This window comes from Cervus canadensis, chromosome 1, assembly GCF_019320065.1.
Source record: "Cervus canadensis isolate Bull #8, Minnesota chromosome 1, ASM1932006v1, whole genome shotgun sequence".
In the NCBI taxonomy this organism is placed as follows: domain Eukaryota; kingdom Metazoa; phylum Chordata; class Mammalia; order Artiodactyla; family Cervidae; genus Cervus; species Cervus canadensis.
In genome coordinates this window covers 98,713,970-98,732,302 of record NC_057386.1, presented here as the reverse complement: position 1 = coordinate 98,732,302, position 18,333 = coordinate 98,713,970, and the positions used below count along the sequence as shown (strand labels likewise).

Here is an 18,333-nt window from a genome sequence, read left to right as displayed (position 1 = left end):
ACTACTAATGGACTTATCAGCAGAAAGCTTATAGGTCAGAGGGAGTGAGAGGATATATTCAAAGAGCTGGAAAAAGATAGTGCTAACTATCCAGAAAGACACGCATTCAAAACTTAGGGGGAAATAAAGACATTCCAAGATAAACTAAAGCTGAGAGAGATAATCAGCATTACACCTGCTTTGTGGGAAGTGTTAAAAGAAGTCCTTCATGTTGAAATGAAAGGATGCTAGATAGCAACACAAAGCATGTGCAAGTACAAAGCTCATTGGTAAAGGTACATATATAGAGAAATACAGAATGCTATGATGCTGTAATAGTGATGCATAAGTGTCTTTTAATTTGAGAGGTTAAAATATAACTTTATAAAATAACTATAACTATAAAATATGTTAATGGATGTACAATATATAGATAATTTGTGGCTTCCATAACATAAAGTGCAAAGGAAGTAAAAGAGTAGAAAATAACTAAGAAGAACATAGAAAAGATTCAATAAAATCAGAAATGAAAGCAAAGACATTACAACTAATGCACATACATTTTTAAATTATGAGACTGCTATGGATATATGCCAAAAAATTAATCTAGAAGAAATGGATAAATTTCTGGAAATATACCATATACTAAGATATACTAAGATTAAGTCCTGAAGAAATAGAAAATCTGAATAGATCTATAACTAGTAAGGAGAGTGAATCAATAATAATAAAAATTTCCAATAAAGAAAAGCACATGGCCACCCTTGTGGCTCAGCTGGTAAAATATCTGCCTGTAATGAGGGAAATCAATGGGTCAGTCCTTGAGTTAGGAAGATCCTCTGGAGAAGGAAAAGGCTACTGACTTCAGTAATCTGGCCTGGAGAATTCCAAGGACTGTATAGTCCACGGGGGTGCAAAGAGTCAGACGTGACTGAGCGACTCTCATTTTCACTTTCAGACAGCTTCACTGGAAAATTTTACCATTTAAAGAAGAATTAATGACAATTTTCAAATTCCTCCAAAAGACAGAGGAGGAGGGAACACTTCCTCATTTTACAATGTCAGGTATGCCAAAGACAACAAAAAAAGAGAACTTCAAGCAAATATCCCAGATAAATATAGGTGCAAAAATCTTCAGCAAAATAGTAGCAAAACGAATTCAACAGAAAGTTAAAAGGATCACACACCATGACCAAGTGGGATTTATTTTTGTGATGCAAAGAAATTTAATCCTATGAAAATCAATTTTAGAGTGATTTAATCACAGTAACAGAATAAAGAATAAAAATCACATGATGATCTAAGTACAAGCAGAAAAAGTATTTGACCTAATTGAACACACATTCATGATAAAAACACTAGTAAACTAGGAATAGAAAGAAATTATCTCTACATAATAAAGTTCATAAATGAAGCCCATGGGTGACATCACAGTCAGTGCTGAACTTGAAACAGTTTCTCCCAAATCAGTAGCAAGACTAGGGTACCCACTCTTGTTACTCTTTTTCAACGTAATACTGAAACTTCTAGCCAGAGAAATTAAGCAAGAAAAAGAAATAAAAGGCACCCAAATTGGAAAACAAGTAAAATTATCTCTGTTCACAGATGACTTGATCTTATATAGAGAAAACCTAAAGAATTCCACAAAAAAAAAAAAAAACTGTTAGAACTAATAAATAGGTTGAATAAATTTTCAGGACACACAGTCAATATACAGACATCAGTTGTATTTCTGTATACTAACAATGAATGATCTGAAAATAAAATTAAGGGAAAAGTCCCATTTATAATAGCATCAGAAAGAATAAAATACTTAAAAATAAACTTAAACAAGGAGGTAAAGACTTGTATGCCAAAAACTCCAAAGATTGCTGAAATAAAGAACACACAAATAATTGGAAAGACATCTTTCGTTCATGGACTGAGAGACTTAATATTGTTAAAATGTCCATACTACACAAAGTAATCTAAAGATTAAGATCAATCCCTATCAGAATCCCAATGTCAGTTTTATTTTTTTTTTTACAGAAATAGAAAAAGATTTCTAAAATTCATATGGAAACACAAATAGTTAAACCAATCATCAGAAATAAGAACAAAGCTAGAAGTCTTACACTCCCTGACTTCAAAACATTTTACAAAGGCATAGTAATCAACACATTATGGCACTGGCATAAATACACATTTAGAGGCCAATGGAACAGAAGAGAGATCCCAGAAATAAACCCATGCATGTACATTGGCATGATCTTTGACAAAGGTATCAAGACTTCACAGTGGGGAAAGGATAGTTTCCTCACAACAGTGTTGATATAACTGGATATCCATATGCACAAGAGTAAAATAAGAACTTTATACAATACACAAAAACCAACTCAAAATGGATTAGCTATTTAAAAGATTTATTGCTTCTGTAAGATATGAGGCAATAAATCTCCTTTAAAAAAACAAAGGAGATAAGTTTCATGGCTTACAGGCAACAAAAGCAAAATTAAACCAGTAGACTACATTAATTTTAAGAGCCTTTGTGCAGCAAAGAAACAAAAGACTGAAAAGGCAGTCTATGGAATGGCAGAAAATACTTGCAAATTTGATAAAGTTTAATACGCAAAACATCTAAAGAACTCCTACAAGTCAATAGCAAAAGCTAATAACCTCATTTAAAAACTGGAAAAGGGCTTGAATGGACATTTCTCCAAAGAAGAGCAACATATAAATGGTTAGCAGGTTATATGAAAAGATACTCAATACCATTAATACTTTGGCCACCTCATGCGAAGAGTTGACTCATTAGAAAAGACCCTGATGCTGGGAGGGATTGAGGGCAGGAGGAGAAGGGGACAAAAGAGGATGACATGGCTGGATGGCATCACTGACTCGATGGGCATGAGTTTGAGTAAACTCCGGGAGTTGGTGATGGACAGGGAGGCCTGGTGTGCTGTGATTCATGGGGTAGCAAAGAGTTGGACACGACTGAGCGACTGAACTGAACATCCTCATACATATATGAAGTTAACTGTGTATAAAGTCATTGTCCTATATTATTCTGCTTCAACTAGTATTGTCTTACTAGTCTTTCATTTTTGACATGGCCAAAGAATGGGGACTTAAGCTAAATCCTTTTATAGGGAAGGTAATTCTTTAATAATGAAGTAGAATTGTTAGTTGCTCAGTCATGTCTGACTCTTTTCAACCCCATGGACTGTAGCCTGCCAGGCTCCTATGTCCATGAAATTCTCCAGGCAAGACCATTGGAATGGGTAGCCATTCCCTTCTCTAGGGATCTTCCCAACCCAGGGATCAAACTCGGGTTTCCTGCATTGCAGATAGATTCTTTACCGTCTGAGCCACCAGAGAAGCCCAATGATGAAATAACTGATCTTTTTTATCTGAATAATTTATAATAGTGTAAATACAATAAACTCTTTGTAGCTCAGCTGGTAAAAAAAATCTGCCTGCAATGTGGGAGACCTAGATTCGATTCCTGGGTTGGGAAGACTCCCTGGAGAATGGAAAGTCTACCCACTCCAGTATTCTGTCCTGGAAAATTCCATGAACTGTATATGTATAATCCATGGGGTTGCAAAGAGTCGGACACAACTGAGGGACTTTCAATTCATTTTTTGCAAGTTGGGTTAGTAGTGTGCTATTCGAGGCTGCAGGTAAAAAATATTGATTTACTAAAGAAATTCATACTGATAAGCTAAGGGACCCAACATTTCTTATGTATGTGAATTGTATTTTTGTGCATGCTCTGTAACTTTTGCTACCATATCTTTTATGTTATTTCCTTTAATTTCCAAAACTTTTTGTTCTTTTGCTTATTTACAAATTAAAATCAGTGCCACTATCCTCCTGAGTTGTCCAAAGGTCAACTGTGCAAACTGTATTATAAAATACTACCCACATTAAAGGTCCCCCATAAAATCAAATTTTCTTAAATAAAATTATTAGAAGAAATTTAGTCTTTGTATTGGGGCTTCTTTATTTTCCTTTTATAACCTCAGAGTGTTGAAACAGTACTCTGAAACCTAGCAGTGGGACATATAGGAATATTTGCTAAAGTAATGACTTGTTATAGGGCACAGTGTAAAGTCTAGTGGTATTTTTCAAAACAACTCTGCACCCCTAAAAATGTGTTCATTTAAAACAAAAAAGAATTGCAAACCCTTTTCAATTAGATTAGTTAGCCAACAGCAAAAAATTGTCCATAATTGCATACATCTTTCAATTGCTTTAAAAAATCCATACTTAAAATGTTCTATTTTTTGTTGTTGAGGTTGAATAAGGAAATTCAATCAAGATGTTTTAGGATCAAATCCTACATTGCAGAAAAAGTTATATCTATTACATGGTGAATGCAGATGGCCATCAGCATTCTTGTCTTTAAATACAGGGCTTAGGTTATACATTCTGTTCTTATTTGAAATAACATAACATTATAAAGAGTTATGTACTCAATATGCCAGCAAATTTGGAAAACTCAGCCGTGGCCACAGGACTGGAAAAGGTCAGTTTTCATTCCAATCCCTAAGAAAGGCAATGCCAAAGAATGCTCAAACTACTGCACAATTGCACTCATCTCACACGCTAGTAAAGTAATGCTCAAAATTCTCCAAGCCAGGCTTCAGCAATACGTGAACCGTGAACTTCCAGATGTTCAAGCTGGTTTTAGAAAAGGCAGAGGAACCAGAGATCAAATTGCCAATATCCGCTGAATCATTGAAAAAACAAGAGTTCCAGAAAAACATCTATTTCTGCTTTACTGACTAAGCCAAAGTCTTCGACTGTGTGGATCACAATAAACTGTGGAAAATTCTGAAAGAGATGGGCATACCAGACCACCTGACCTGCCTCTTGAGAAACCTGTATGAAGGTCAGGAAGCAACAGTTAGAACTGGACATGGAACAACAGACTGGTTCCAAATAGGAAAAGGAGTACGTCAAGGCTGTATATTGTCACCCTGCACATTTAACTTCTATGCAGAGAACATCATGAGAAATGCTGGGCTGGAAGAAGCACAAGCTGGAATCAAGATTGCCGGGAGAAATATCAATAACCTCAGATATGCAGATGACACCACCCTTATGGCAGAGAGTGAAGAGGAACTAAAAAGCCTCTTGATGAAAGTGAAAGAGGAGAGTGAAATAGTTGGCTTAAAGCTCAACATTCAGAAAACTAAGATCATGGCATCTGGTCCCATCACCTCATGGGAAATAGATGGGGAGACAGTGGAAAACAGTGGCTGACTTTATTTTTCTGGGCTCCAAAATCACTGCAGATGTTGATTGCTGCCATGAAATTAAAAGACGCTTATTCCTTGGAAGGAAAGCTATGACCAACCTAGATAGCATATTAAAAAGCAGAGACATTATTTTGCCAACAAAGGTCCGTCTGGTCAAGGCTCTGGTTTTTCCAGTGGTCATGTATGGATGTGAGAGTTGGACTGTGAAGAAAGCTGAGTGCCGAAAAATTGATGCTTTTGTGTTGTGGTGTTGGAGAAGACTCTTGAGAGTCCCCTGGACTGCAAGGAGATCCAACCAGTCCATGCTAAAGGAGATCATTCCTGGGTGTTCATTGGAAGGACTGATGCTGAAGCTGAAACTCCAATACTTTGTCCACCTCATTCGAAGAGTTGACTCGTTGGAAAAGACCCTGATGCTGGGAGGGATTGGGGGCAGGAGGAGAAGGGGACGACAGAGGATGAGATGGCTGGATGGCATCACTGACTCGATGGGCATGAGTTTGGGTGAACTCCGGGAGCTGGTGATGGACAGGGAGGCCTGGCGTGCTGCGATTCATGGGGTCGCAAGAGTCGGACACGACTGAGCGACTGAACTGAACTGAACTGAACCATAAAAACCCTTCTGGAGTACAGCTTGTGATTGTTGACTTGCCACTTATCTAACATTCAATTCCACTTTGTTGCAGTTTTCATTGTTAGAGTTTTTAGAAACATCTTTGAAAGGAAAACCTGCCTCCTAAGTATTTTCATGCATTGGTCCCCATTCTGGCTTTAGTAATTGTATTCATTTTCATAATACAAGTGAATCAAATACATAAAATAAGCGTCATCTCTTCCTTACATTTTCGCATCAGCTAGCAGAAGAATTATGTTTTCAAACCTTCATCTTACGTCTTGATCTTTTAAGTGTAGGTTTTACATTTTTTTTTTTTTAAAAAGGAAAAAAAAAAGAATGCTTTTAGATAGGGAATAGACTCTCTACTTACTGCAGATACTCTATTCTCCACTACCCCTTCCTGTCTGTTTCACTCACTCATATTTCTTTCCTGCCTTCAGACTATAAGTTACAACTCTGTTACCTAGACTTTATTCCATTTAAAACCTTCAAGCCTGTTAGCTTTTGTGGTAACTGAATCATATTAATAGCTTCCCCTTAAATTGTTGTTAACTGAAAACCTGGGTGATTTAAACCTGGGTGAATTGTGGAAAGCTTCCATACTGTGAATATGTGGTTGATCGAAAACATGTGCCAGATTTTGCTTTCATCCCTGTTACATTTTACTTTGGTTTTTTGGCTTATTTGCCTAGGCTCATAAAGTTGAAATACTGATTCTGCTATCTGTTATATAAATATCTGAAACTTTGAAATATTTGTCATTTATGTATTTACCCAAATTGACTAAAATACTAAGCACAGTGGGGAATGTATGAAATCAGTGGTATAACAAAAGTTTCCCTTTGACTCAGGATTTGCATAATAACCAGTACTCTTTAGATGTTACTGATATTTTAATTATGCTAAGTCGCTTCAGTCATGTCCGACTCTGCGATGTTATGGACTGTATGTAGCCTGCCAGGCTCCTTTGTCTATGGGATTCTCCAGGTAAGAATACTGGAGTGGGTTGCTATGCCCTTCTCCAGAGGATCTTCCCAACCCAGGTATCGAACCTCATCTCTTATGCCTCCTCCTTTGGCAGGCGGGTTCTTTACCACTAGCGCCACATGGGAAGCTAGTTTAATTATAAGCCCATCTAATTCTGATAACCATAGCTCTCCATCTAATCCACATGAATAATATGAGCTATTTTATCAAATATGTTGATGACACTCAAGATGCTCTCTGTTCACAATAGACTTCAGATGCGTCAATGAGTAACCCTATTAAAAAATAAAAGATATGACTCTAGGGGATCACTTGCTGTTTCTCTTGCTTCGTCAATTCACATTATATGCCTGGGTGCATATATGGGTAGAAAATAAGCTGTATAAGTAAGACAGGCTTCCCTGGTGACTCAGTGGTAAAGAATGCACCTGCCAATGCAGGAGACATAAAAGATGTGGGTTCTATCCCTAGGTCAGGAAGATTCTCTGGAGTACGGTATGGCAACCCACTCCAGTCTTCTTGCCTGGAGAATCCTATAGACAGAGGAGCCTGGCAAGCTACAGTCCAAAGAATCACAAAGAGTCTGGGCCACTGAAGTGACTTTGCACGTGTGCACATTAGTTAGACACTTCATTAATGACATAATTTACTATTTGTAAGGGAATGAAAATATATGGAAATACCAATTACATTTTAAAATTTAGAGACATTGTTTTCCAAGCAGAAAATTATTAGAAGGTTATGAGTCTGTCAATAATACAAGATATGCATTAACCTGACTTTATTTTTCACATTTGAAAGACCCCAGTTCGATTACTGGGTTGGGAAGGTTTGCTGGAGAGGGGAATGGCAATCCATTCCAGTATTCTTGCCTGGAGGATTCCATGGACAGAGGAGCCTGGCACACTATAGCCCATGGGGTCGCAAAGAGTCGGACAAAATTGAGTGACTTTCTCTTCACTTCACTTCAAAATGCCAGTGAGAACACTGAGGCATAACTTAGCTTTGCTTTTGGTTGATTAAAATGCTTCCATAAATCCAATTTATTTAAGCCTCAGTTTGCATTTTATTAAATTATATTCAAATAGTTAACTGATTTTCTCTGTATTTTATAATATTGTTAAGTGATTTGTTTTTTCTTAATAGAACATTGCTTATCTAAATACTATGCTTGAGTATTTTTCTGATTTAGAGTGTATATACATGCATTGGAGATTTGGGTATCCAGATTCTATTTTTGGTTCTTCTAGGGGCTGACAAAGCATGCTAATTTAGATAAGTTAGTTTATCTTTTCTGAGTCAAATAAATGGCTTGGAATACAGTAAGTGATTTTTAAGGTCCATTCTAGTGTTAATCCTTTGAAAAATTTAAGCTGTTAAAAATCCCTCTAGTTGTATTCTTTCATAAATACCATTTCAAAGAAACTGAGAAATTGCTAGTTTAATATAAATCTTATTAATATTATTGGTGGATTAATTAGTTTTATTTAAAATGAGATATTAATCATATAGAAAATCCTCATGAAGTTAAACAGGTCAAACCACACTTCTGTGAAATATTTTATTAACTGCAATCATTTATAAATAGGTAATTATTTCATTTTAATACAAAAGAGAAAAACATACTGTGAGACTGCAGATAAAATGTCTATAATTACTTCAGACTTTAAGGATTCTAAAAATATTTCCCAGCGACCTGACCCATGGCTTCATGGAATCAACAATCTGGATATAATTTTTATTTTATTTTAAATCCAAGAAGTTATAGTGTTAAGAATCAAGTTTTCATAAAACTAAATGAACAAAGGAGTGTCTAAGAAAACGTGTTTTCTTCATTCAAATGTTTCCCCCTTTTTTTACATGAAGTAAATGGCTTGGTTTTTGATTGTATAAAAATATCAGTACATGAACAATTTCTTTTTTTTTAGCTAAATGATGAATAAGAAGTGCTAAGTGACTGGAATTAAACTATCTGAAAATATTTATGGTATGACACAACTTGGTAATTTTTCTTTCCATTTATCGTCCAGGGACCATTTCTGCAGCTGTAGATTTTTCCATCATGGAAAATAATGAGCTTCTTTTTAAAGTTTATGAAAAACTTTAAAGAATTTTTTATTTTACCCATATAAGATAAATTTTCATTAGCAAAGTGATTTTAGAAGATGAAAACCATGTCTAGAGGTTTTATCATACATACTGAACGCTTTGTATGTTTTCTTTTTTTCTTTTCATTTTTGTGTTTCTATCGTTTTTGGCAAATATGTGAAAAAGTAGTATCAAAACTATTAAAGTTAAGTTTCAAAGCACTTTTGTTTGTTCTGTATTAACTGTTTTTTTTTTCTTTTAATTGGAAGGTAATTGCTTTACAATGTCATGTTGGCTTCTACATACAATATGAATCAGCCATAAGTATACATATATGCCCTCCCTCTTGAGCCTTCTTCACAATCCCTACCCCATCCCACTCTCTAGGTTGTCACGAGCACCAGGTTGAGCTTCCCATGTTATATAGCAGCTTCTCATCCTAGCTATCTATTTTATGCATGGTAGTGTATTTCAATTCACCCCACCCTCTATACCTGTCCGTGTCCACAAGTCTGTTCTCTGTGTGTGTGTCTCTAGTCCTGCTCTGCAAATAGTTGTCAGTATTACACTGGTTTTTTTTTTTTTTTAATTAATATTTATGTTCTGCAGCATGTTCTCAGCTCATAGCCTCAAAATGAATCTACACATGGAAACAGAAATACAATATTTCCTTGATATGGAGTATACCTACCAAAGTTGGTGTTAATGTGGGAGTATACCAATCAAAATGTGACATTATGGTTACCAATTAAAATCCATGAGTTGAGGAAAAGTTGGATTTATGTTAGTTATTTTACTGTCTTATAAATAACCTAAATCAAATACTAGTCTAGTATGTTGAGGAAATAAAGTTCTACTTCAAAATTTTCATTACTGGAATTGATATTTATTGGGGGAATCACATCAAAACAAAACTACTTTCAGTGATGGACAAAGGCATAAAAGGAATTTTAGGTCTTTTATTTGCCAATGTAATTTATTCTCCATGTTTTTATTCCATCAGTCAGAAGAATAATTCTACCTTCACCTGTAAAGCTAATCTGGGTCTTTGAAAACATTTCTTTCTGACTATGAAAGATGTTGCTCTAAAATTTATACCTTAATAATGTCTTTGGAGCTTCCCAGGTGGCGCTAGTGGTAAAGAACGCGCTTGCCTATACAGGAGACTTAAGAAATGTGGGTTCAATACCTGGGTCGGAAAGATCCCCCAGAGGAGGGATGGCCACCCACTCCAGGATTCTTGCCTGGATAATCCCATGGACAGAGAAGCCTGGCGGGCTACAGTCCTTAGGGTCACAAAGAGTCAGACACTACTGAAATGACAGCATTCATGCAGTAATATCTTTAGTCTTTTTATCTCCACAAGGCTACTTCTCCTTGACCTTCAATCTATGTTTAGATGTTCTGAAATGTTGTGGAGTCCCTCTTGGGACATTGCTTTCCTTTATCTTCAATTTCTCTGTTCATTTCCTTCAGGTGACAAATTTGTAGGTTTATTTCCTCATAGCCCATTTTTCTACTCCAGCCACTTTCTGCTTCATTGTTTCAAATATGACCTCTCTTAGAACTTTGAAAATAACCTTCCTAAGAGTAAACTCCTGGAGTTGGTGATGGACAGGGAGGCCTGGCATGCTGCGATTCATGGGGTCACAAAGAGTTGGACACCACTGAGCGACTGAACTGAACCGAACTGAAGAGTCTCTTAATGACATTCTTGCTGGAATGAACTATTTTGTGTGTGTTTCCTGCCTTGTATAAATGATGCCCTGTTTAGTGAAAGTTTTAGTGTGGTAGTCCTATCTGACTTTTTGCAACTGAATGGACTGTAGCCCACCAGGCTCCTTTGTCCAGGAATTCTCCAGGCAAAAATACTGGAGTGGGTAGCCATCCCCTTCTCTAGGGGATCTTCCAAACCCAGGGATCAAATCCGCATCTCCTGTGTCTTCTGCATTGTAGGCAAATTCTTTACCACTAATCACTGGGGAAGCCCATCTATTTTATACATAGCGTCCATAACCCTTACTGACTTAGATTTTCTCCGGGACTGTGTATCAAGGCTACATGTCTTTCTCCTACATTTGTTTTGTAACAGTTACACAAAAATAATTTTATAATCTTTTATGTTAACACACCATTCACATTTATTGTACACGTGTGTGTATATGCCAAGTCGCTTGAGTTGTGTCAGACTGTATGCAACCCTATGGATTGCACACCAGTCTTCTTTGTCTATGGGATTCTCTGGACAAGGATAATGGAGTGGGATTCCATGTCCTCCTCCAGGGGATCTTCCTGAGCTAGGGATTGAACCCAGATCTCCATTTCCTGCATTGGCAGGCAGGTTCTTTACCACTAGTGCCACCTGGTATGTCCTTATTATACATAGTAAAGCAAGCTATTGAAAGATGAAGTTTTCCAAGTCAGTATTATTTTAGCTTCACCTGAGACATATTGAGATATGAAGACTTCTCATGATACACAACACAGAAAGTGACAAGAGACATCAGTTCAAAATATTAAGATTTTCTTGATTCAATTTGACTATATTTTGTTTACGTTGGAAATTATATCTGGAAAATAAACGAACAGCAGATGCATTCTACTCAGGAGGAAACTAAGTAGAGAAAATTAAAATTCCAGGCTATGCTAGTAGATTTTAAAAATTTTGATCTCAAATAAATGACTATAACTCAAACATAGACAAGTTTGTTCAGGGATTGCAGACTTCTAAATGGCAGAGGATAACAGAATGAGACTTACAGATATTTTCTTTGCCTGATAAAAGTAGCAGTTGCCAGGGACAGTGTGAATTCCTGATGACATCTAGAATGGAGCAGTGGGCCCTGCTGTGAGTTCCACAGGAAAGCTAGATCAGGCAAAACACTGAAATCCTAAAAGAAAATGTAGTTATTTTGTCTCAAATACACATTTTTTATAGACTGTCAACCAAATGGACTAGAAAATATAGGTAATTAATTTGCATGGTGACTCTCTAATCCTTACATTCAGAAGGCTCTAGGTCAAGGGTTTTTACCCTTATTATTTGTTATGCTTCCTCAGACATTGTAATCTTTCTAGAAAGAAAAGAGGATTTTCATGAAAAGTAACTCTATTTACTTTGAGGTGAAAGTGAGATTGAGAGATTATCATAATGTGGAGCACTTAACAACTCTGTAAACTCACCCTGGGGTAAAGTTGCATCAGCCATTCAGGAGTCTCTGTTTAGAACCTTTGGACATCATTCATATTTGGAAATCATTTAGAATTCCCATGCTAGCAAAAAATGTTCTGCTGACATTTTGAGATGGTATTCAATATTTTATTAGAAATTAGTGGATAAATAAGGTTTTTTTTGGAAAGTGGACTGTGTCAGAGTTAATAGACTAAGCAGTGAAGAATGTTTGCAAGGCAGTGCCTGTATTTTCTACTAATTCTCGAATAAATGTGTATGTTTCATAAGGATAATAACCATTTCCTTTAAAAAGTTATACACAATGGAATATTACTCAGCCATTAAAAAGAATACATTTGAATCAGTTCTAATGAGATGGATGAAACTGGAGCCCATTATACAGAGTGAAGTAAGCCAGAAAGATAAACACCAATACAGTATACTAAGGCATATATATGGAATTTAGAAAGATGGTAACGATAACCCTATATGCAAGACAGAAAAAGAGACACAGATGTATAGAACAGACTTTTGGACTCTATGGGAGAAGGCGAGGGTGGGATGATCTGAGAGAACAACATCGAAACATGTATATTATCAAGTGTGAAACAGATCACCAGTCCAGATTGGATGCATGAGACAAGTACTCAGGCCTGGTGCACTGGGAAGACCCAGAGGGATGGGATGGGGAGAGTGGTGGGAGGGGGGTTCAGGATGGGGAACACATGTAAATCCATAGCTGATTCATGTCAATGTATGGCAAAAAACACTACAATATTGTAAAGTAATTAGCCTCCAACTAATAAAAATAAATGAAAAAAAATTGGAAATAAATAAATAAAAAGTCACTTTTTCCTAACAGGAAAAAGACTTATTTAACTGGTAGAAAAGTTAATGCCTGTATTAATGTATATGAAGAAGAAATTAAACTAAATTAAAATGACTGTTGGCTTCTATCACCAGAAAAGGAAGCTGTCTTTTTCTTAGATATAATTATATCAATTGTGTTTATATAGAACTTTTCCCCAGCAGTACTAGACAATGGTCATGTTTTCTAAGTAAATATTAAAGTTATTTTCTTTAAAATATTAGTCAAATTGATATCCTTATTACTAATATCAGACCATGAAAAGGGATTTGAATAGCCATGTGCAAAGAGCCTTGATTCCTTAAGAAACACAGGGTAATCGGGGTCAGTTTCCTGACCAAGCTGTGATTTATCTCCTCTGAACAAGGCATCACTTATCTCTTTATCAAAATGTGATGGCAGATACCATCCTAAAGGAATTCACTTCACTTTATCTTACTTCCTAAAGAGTAGTTCACTTGATTTAATATGTAAACTTAGAAAGTACTGTATTCTTTGACTTAGTAGTGATTGAGACTTAAATTTGCAGAGAGATGAGAAAGGGAATTGTCATGATCCCTGAAAAAGACTTAGAACTTTCCCCTAGGGCCATCTTAGAAATGGCCATCTTGGAAGTGGAAATTAGAAACCATCCTTCTAGCCCACTTCCTCCTTCATTGCATCATTCTCTACTCTCCAGACTAGAATTCTGATTAGTATTATGATTGGTAGGAAAGTAGGTACTTTCCATAAAAAGTCTGTATGATTTGCTTGTGTCCCATCTTCTATGTGCTCAAATTTAAACACTGCTTACAAGGGTGGGTAGTCATCATGGCCGGTTGTTTATTTTTGAAGTCCACATGAAGAGACTGATTGAATCAACCTGATCAGTATTTGACTTGTATGTTTTGACTGTTGCCTAAATTTTATGGATGCTTTTGTTGTAGAATAATGTCTGTAACACGAATTGCTGAAATATGGAATTTAAATAGGAAGTACTATGTATATGTATTATCTTAGTTGACCACACAGAATTTTTTTTCTTTTTTCTTTTTAGTCTACTTGTAAATATATTCTAAGAAATGAGTGGTCAAGAGGTTGGAACTGTAGTGTCTTTTTCAGTGTATAAGACCATTGAACTTATAAATTAAGCTAAATTAAGCATTGTCACTTAAATTGTCTTGGCACTAAAAAATAATGATGATGGTGAATTGTCATTCAGGTTAAAGGATGGAAAGCCTAAGGGAGAATTTCACTTTGCCTTTGGATTGATGGTTTTCTTGATGGTTACTTTTTTGATTGCTGTAGTTTTCAAGAAGAACAGGATTTCAAGGCATCACCTGTTTAGCTATTTAGTTCAGACTAACAACTTTTTTGATATTGTCAATAGAAGCTATGCACAGATCCCTTGAACTGTCTCTAAGTTAAAAAATTAGTCAGTTTTTTTCTAGTCTTTTTCTGAAGGCAATTAGAAAGTTCAGATTACTAAGCTCTTTGTCCTAATAAATAATAGTTTTCAACATAACAGAATTGTACTGTTCATGAATTGTTTGCACACCTTTAACCAAATCTGTTCAAACAAATACTCTTGAAAAGACACGGTTATGAATATATTTCATTAATTTGTTAAAGAAGTAAACAGTAAACTAGCACCTGGGAGACAAATGAATTAACACACTGTGAGAAAATGTGAAATATATATCTTCTGATCTATAAAAAAAATTGTTTTCACATTTATGCAAAGAAGCAATGTGTATTTTAAGATCTTAGATTATTTGTAGATTTTGTTAATCCAAAATTGTATTATAAACTACTCAATTTTATGAGTAGCTCAATTAAAATTGAGCTACTATTAACATTGAGCTAAAATTAAAACCAACTCAATTAAAAAATATCAGGTTATAATACATGTAAAACCTGATCATAAAAAGTGACTGATTCAATAGAGCCTTGTATTTTGTATTTCTAGGTTAACATGTCAGAACATCTTTCAAGGGAGGCAGGACCACAAAGACAGGGGTGGAGTAACTTGATCAAAACACTATATAGCTGTGTGCATTTTTCCCTTAGATTGCATGTTAAAATCCTTTAATCTTTCAAAAGAATATTCTATCCATACACTGAGAAATATCTTTAACCAGAAACCACTTATGAATGAAACAGGAAATTTCACCACACTCAGTGAATATGATCTTTGACCTGATTCATGCCATTTAAATGCCCTATTAAAAAATGTAGTTTTTAAAGAGAAATTATCTTGAGTTTAATTCGTATTTTTCCTTTTAGCTTCATTGCTAACTTTTGCATTTTCCCTGAATAATATAATGTTTATGAAGCATTTTAAGTAGTATTAGCGATCCAAAATTGATATTTCAGATTTGGAATAATTGGCATGTTTAATGAATGGATGGCTTTATAAACTAATTGTGCAATTTCATTTTGAACTCTATCAGCCTATGATTTTGTTTCAAAGCATTTTGATACTACTACTGAATTCAGGTTCTGCAGCTTGCTACTCAAATAACTTGAGAGGCAAGTGTCAGTAGGAAGAAAATTGCTTTAATCAGAAAAGCCAGCAATCTAGGGAGAGGATGGACTCGTGTCCTGAGACCAGTTCCCAAGATTCTGGTCTGTCATGGTGGGTTTTCAAGCGAAAACGGAGGGAGAATCTCAGGGAGTGGTGGAGGCAGGAGAGTGGGTTCTGCATTTTCCTCTGTGGCTGCAGGCTGGCTGACTCTCTGTTCAGATGTTATCTTGCCCAAGTGATCTGCCTGCAGGTTTGCTAAAGCAACAGTTGTGTGTGGAGAGCTAGTCATTCTTTTTTTGTTTGTTTGTCTGTTTTTTCCCATTTATTTTTATTAGTTGAAGGCTAATTACTTTACAATATTGTAGTGGTTTTTGTCATACATTGACATGGATTGAATTCTTACCTCTTTTTTCTATAAGAATCAATAGGTCAGGCATTGCATGGTGTGCATTCAGGAGAGCCCAAATTAGGAGTTAGTTTCAATTGCCTAGGGATCTCATTTCTATAATTAGGTTTTTAAGGTTAGGCAGGGACAGAAATGGGTAAACAGGAAAGGGGCTAAAGAGTTGCTTTCAATTCCCCACTGTCAGACCTCATTCCATTTCTATGGGATTGCAGTGAAGGTCCATCATCTCTATCTGCTTTCTGCTGACCTAGAGCACTGTATTCTCAGAGTGGAAGATGTCAACATGATTCTATAGCATCTCCTTACTGACAGTGTTAGCTGTCCACCTACCAGTACAAGCAGAACAAGCTACACTCATTTTAATGCCCACAAAGATAGAGTTATTATGAGCAAAATGTTAATCCCTTTCTCTAGAGATCAGTTCTTGGAATTGTATTAGGCTTAGACTCGGTGTGGCTCAAGATGGTGCAGCTTATGTCAGAGCTGGAGTCTAGGCATCATGCAGTTAGCTTTTCCCCTCTGGTGGCAGCTGTAGTATCTGTTAAAAAAAAAACTCAGGAATGTGCATCAGACCCTGAGACTGTGACATTCTATTGTCTTGATCATTAACTGCTCAAGCCTGCTCTTTTGTAACTCAGGGAGGCCTGAGAGACTTCAGCTTTTCTACAAACAAGAGGCAGGGAACATGGAGGGGTCTTTGTACTTGAGCAGGGAGGAGGAGTCCTGGGGGAGGAGCTACATGGTTCTCTGCTTCCAGTATCACTTGTTTTTGTGGGAATTCACATGGCAAAAAAGATCTTGAAGTTTAATATGATTTAATAATATTTAATGATACGTAATCAAAGACAAATACTTTTACATCTTCCAATTTGTCAGAGAACATGAGGGAGGAATCCAAGAGAATAAAACACTATAAAGCAAAACAATATAAATGCCTTCTACAGTAGACAAAGCTTCAAATAAAGCAAAGACACTCTTATTCTTTCTAACCAATTCCAGACTATTATGTTAGCATGCATTATGAACCTTTATATGCAAGATACTGTGCCAATCACTGTGATCATGAAGATAAAATTTCCTTAGATGGGATTTTGATGGAGCTTTCACCATCATGGATATACTTTCATGACAGCAAGGAAGTATGATTCATTAGGTAATGAAATTTTAATTCTACAATCTCAGGAAGAAGAATTGTTTTGAAATAGAAATCATTTTTAGAGTGGTTTAGATACATTTTTATATGATAGATATATTATTTAGTAAAGAAATTTTTATGAATTTGGAGTGAAATTACTTTTGGGGAAGAGTTGGGCTGACCTGACCTGTGCGGCTGTCTCAGTACTGCAGCCCCTTCACAGGGGACAGTGGAGAAATGCAGCCAGCGCCTGAGCACCTGTGTTACATATATTCTAAACTTCGGGGAAATAAGCCTACTCCATGCCTGATTTACTCTTGATCCTGGATTTTCACCAAATACAGTGCTTTCACATACATATACAGCAGGTCTCAGCCCTTAGGGCAGCATTTTAAGCAAATCTGGGTTTAGATTATGTCTGCTTGTGATGAACTGATTTATACTTGCTTTTTCTAAGATAAAGGTTATTTTTTTTTAATTCCTCAGAGTAACAAACAAACAAAAAGTCCCAAAGCCTCATGAATCTGAAAAGAAAGTTTTCAAGTTTCCATTTCAAACCTCCTGTATTAGGATAATAAAAGAGTTATTTACAGTGATCTTTCCAAGAGGGCTGAAAATCAGCTGAGAAACATGTGAATAGAAAAATAAAGAGATATTCAAAGGCTATGACTTTTCAACTCCCCTCAACATTTTTTTTTTTACTCTAATCAATGACACTTTTGAGGTCTATCTTTGCTTCTGAACTGATTAATGTTTAAGATTAATATTCCTTCAGTTATTCTGTTACAATTAGGCCTTCCTTATTTCATCTAGGTCACCTGAAAGATTTTTTTTTTTTTTGACAGTACATATTGTAATAAACAGTATTTTGGTGTTCAAACATTGAATAAAAATTTTCTCTTTATTTTTGTTTTACTGATGTTGAAAATATTTATCTTTATTTGGCTGGAGATCTTTGATCTTCATCATGGCATGTGGAACCTTTAGTTGCAGCATGCAAACTCTTAGTTGTGACATGTGGAATCTAGTTCCCCAACCAAGGATCAGACTTGGGCCCCCGGCACTGGGAGTGCAGAGACTTAGCCATTGAACCACCAGTGAAGTCCCCAGATTTTCTCTTTAATTAGAATAAAATTTTAATGCCTGAAGGATATTTCTTTGAAAAATCAGTGTTATTCTAGGAGCATTTGAGTCAGTACCGAGTATAGGTTTCCAGTATTATTTTCTATATTTTCTAGAAAATGGGTATTACTTTAGGATCTTACTGTGTATATGTCTGACCAAGTAACTAAGACTCCTGCTCTGCCATTTATTAGGAATAGATCTTTTA

At 35.9% G+C, this 18,333-nt stretch overlaps 1 protein-coding gene across 4 annotated transcripts in view; it reads left to right on the top strand.

Annotated features, from left to right (window-relative positions):
* The window catches only part of GRIA2 (glutamate ionotropic receptor AMPA type subunit 2), a 180,855-nt gene that overhangs the window by 154,639 nt on the left and 7,883 nt on the right, over positions 1-18,333 (top strand). The window lies entirely within an intron of this gene.